Here is a 4,028-nt window from a genome sequence, read left to right as displayed (position 1 = left end):
AAGAGTGAATTCCACAAATGGAAGACTATTTCATGCTTGTGGATCAGAAGACTCAATATACTAATGAGGTCAGTTTTGCCAAGGCACTACATAAGTTTAATGCTACCCTGATAGAAATACCATCCTCTCTCTTCAAAGAATTATAAAAATATTACCAACTTCATTTAGAAAGGGAAGAAGCCCAGAATTAGCAGAGAACTCCTCAAATAGAAGGACACAGTGGGAGGGCTTGCTTTGCCTGACTTTAGTACCTATTATACACCCACGGTGGTCAAAACAGTGTGGTACTGGTATAATGACAGATGCTCAGGCTAATCGAAAAGCACTGAAAACCCAGAAATAAAATCACCAGCATACTGACAACTGATCTTTGATAAGGGTCAAAAAAATATCAAATGGGAAGCAGATGCCCTCTTCAACAAGTGGTGCTGGGAAAAATGGATATCTACCTGCAGAAAATGAAAAGAAAAAAAAAGACTATTACCTCACCATGGACAAAATAAACTCAAGGTGGATCACTGATCTTGCGGTAAAACCCGAATCGTTCAGGGTCATCAGTGGGGAATTGGGACAAACCTGAGAAATTTGGCTCAGGGAATACATGGGCTATGACAGATAGGGGAGGACACAAACACAGAGGAAAACAAATTGACAAGTGATCTACTGAAAAAAAGACACTTGTGTACATCAAAAGAATTTGCCAAGAGAGTAATAAGGGAACACACCGACTGGGAAAACATCTTTAGCAATGACACATGAGACAAAGGCCTTTTTATTAAAATCTACAGTACTTTACTAGCTTACAATTAGACAAAACTGGAAGCCCTGGGGCGTAATTGGTACAAGTTGGGCTCCTAACACAATAAGAAAAAAAAAAAACTAATTGCCCAATAAGGAGGTGGACAAAGTACCTAAACAGAAGTTTCATCAAGGGAAAAAATCCAAATGGCCAATAACCATATGAGAAAATGTTTCTGGTCATTAGCCATAGGAGACATGCAAATTAAAATAAGTATAAGATACAGCCTAATTCTCTGAAAGACGGCCCAATTCAAAAAATCAGAAAGCAGCAAGTGTTGGAGGGACTGTGGGGAGATAGTCATGCTTGTCCACTGCGGGTGGACCTGTAGGCATGTACAGCCATTTATGGAAACCGATTTGGTGATGTCTAAAACAGATGGAGGTTGAGCTACCATATGACCCAGCAATCCCCCTACTGGGCATATACCCAGAAGAGGTAAGAAACAAACCAAGGGCAGACATCTGTGCTCCAATGTTAATCATGGCACAGTTCACAATTGCAAGGAGTTGGAAGCAACCCAAATTTCCATCAACAGATGAATGGATCAAAAACCAGTGGAGTACTACGCATCCCTAAAAAGCGGGGATGAACGCATCAAGCACATTGCTGCATGGGAAGAACTGGAGAAAACTATGCTAAGCAAGGTAAGCCAAGCACAAAGGACAAGTACAACATGAGTCTGCTGAACTAAGCTAAAAAGTCGGGCATAGAAGAAAAGCTACTATGTGCATACTTTCCTGGGTTGAGGTCCAGGTACTGTGGCAGGGGCAAACCCAATCCAGGGATACATGCTGCAGCCAACTAAATAGGAGGGGAAAATAAAGAGGAGAAAAAAGACATGGGTAGTTGGGGAGCAGAGAACTAACTCACCCACGGGGAGGGTATTGTTTATATCTCCACAGGAGAGGGAGAGAGACGCCAGGCTTCAACCCGGTGTGCCAAGACTTGAGTACAACATTCCAGCAAGTAGCAGGGAACCAATAGATAGCTCAGTGGGCTCAGGCCTAATCCCAATTATATGGACCCGGCCCCCTCAGAAGAATGCACTTCAGGGGAGAGCACTGGAACTACAGTTTGGGGAGAGGGGCATGTCTGATAAGAGCACACAGAGAAAACAAAGAGGGAAGGAGAGTTAGTGGAACACATTCTGGCCCACCTAGCCCCAGGGATGTTATTACTGCTCAGAGCAGACAAGGCATAGAGAGAGCCATAGGGCCAGCCCACCACAAGACACAACATCCCTCACTGAACCATCGCGCCATGGGGGAACAACATTAGAGACTCAGTGCAGGAATTGTACCCGATCTGACCCTATCACACTGCGTGAAAACACTACGGTCATGCAGCAGAGCAGCAAGAGGAGCAGAGCCATAAGTCCCTGGAGGATACTAAAAATAGACTTTGAGAACAGAGTGTGGCACTCCTTCATACTCAACTGGAAAACACTCATAAAGGTCAAAAAACAGACCTGGAACTATTTATAGATTTTTCCATTTTTGTCTTTGACTTTCTTTTTGTTGTTGTTATTTGTTTTGTTGTTGTTGGTTTTCTCTTTCTTTGTTGTTTTGATTGGCTTTTCCTTTTTGTGCATATTAATGTCTTTGCATATCTATCTAGATAAGACAGGCAGGATAATTAATTCAGAGAAGAAAAAAATGGGACTGACACTTCTGGTGGGAATATGGGAGATGGGGAGGTGGGAAAAAGAAAGTGGGCAGGGGAGGGGCAGTGTCAACCAACCCAGGGACAAGGTGACAACTAGTGAACTAAAATCAAAGGAGAGGAGCGGGTAGGATGACTAGTGTGGCTTGATCAAGGGAAATTTAACAGCAAGGAATTACAGAAACCCAAATGAAGCCTGAACATGATAGTAGGACAAGAGGAAAGTAAAAGGAAATAGAGGAAAGGACTAGGAGGCAAAGTGCATTTATAGAGGTCTAAATACAGGCATGTACATATGTAAATATATTTTTATATAATGATATAGAAATAGATATATGTACTTATATATATTTATAGGTTTAATATTAAGGTACCAGATGGACATTGGGCCTCGACTCAAGTACTCCCTCAACTCAAGAACACTTTGTTCTGATAATCCGGCATTCTGTGATGCTCACCTTCCCAACATGATTGCTGAAGACAACATAAGCAAATGTGATGAAGAAAGCTGATGGTTCCCGGCTATCAAAATATATAGCGTTTGGGGTCTTAAAGCCTTGAAGATAAGCAAGCAGCCATCTAGCTGAGAAGCAACAAAGCCCACATGGAAGAAGAGCACCAGCCTCTGTGATCATGAAGTGTCCATGGGAGCAGGTGTCAGGCATTAAAGACCAAGAACAAAATCATACCAATGTGAATGTGGGGGAGGGGATCACGGAGTAGAGATCCAAAACCCATCTGTAGACAATTGGACATCCCCTTACAGAAGGGTTACAAGGAAGACATGAGTCAGTCACGGTGCAGTATCGCACTGACAAAACATATAACTTCCTCTGGTTCTTTAATACTTCCTCTCCCCCCACCACTACCCAACTCCCCCCACCAACCACTATAATGACCTCAATTCTACCTGACAAATCAGACGAGACCAGAACATGTACACTCCTACAGATAAGAGTCCACAACACAAGGAATCCAGGGCAGATAAATCCCTCAGGAGGATCAATAATGAGAATAGGGGAAGGTGGGGTAGAAAGGGGAAACCAATCACCCAGGGGGAAAAGTAGGTGAAGGGAGACAGTGGATAATGCAAGATATGAAAGTAACAATAATTTATCAAGGGAGCATGGGGAAAGGATAGGGGGAAATGAGGAGTTGATACTAAGGGCTCAAGTAGAAAGAAAATGTTTTTAAAAGGATGATGGTAACATGTGCAAATGTGCTTGGCACAATGCATGTCTGGGTTGTTATAAGAGTTGGAAGAGTCCCCAATAAAATGATTTAAATTTTTTTTGCTAGAAGATGATTCTTTTCAGATAGCAAACCAAGAAAATGATTGTGGGTCCACTATCCCCAAAGCTGATGACAAATTAAAGAAGACACCATAACCTTTCACGCATATTCCTAAATCCAATTATATGCATGCCCTGTTCACTTCCCATGCATCACTTATGCTTGGCGTTAACCTGACCTTCCTGAGATGTTCAGAGACTCCCATGTCTAGTCTCACACTGTCATGAGTTAAGGACCTGGGATTCAAACTCAGAACTCACTGACTGCAAAG

This window comes from Tenrec ecaudatus, chromosome 2, assembly GCF_050624435.1.
Source record: "Tenrec ecaudatus isolate mTenEca1 chromosome 2, mTenEca1.hap1, whole genome shotgun sequence".
Classification (NCBI taxonomy): Eukaryota; Metazoa; Chordata; class Mammalia; order Afrosoricida; family Tenrecidae; genus Tenrec; species Tenrec ecaudatus.
The sequence above is the reverse complement of the archived record's forward strand: the minus strand, read 5'-3'. Positions refer to the sequence as shown.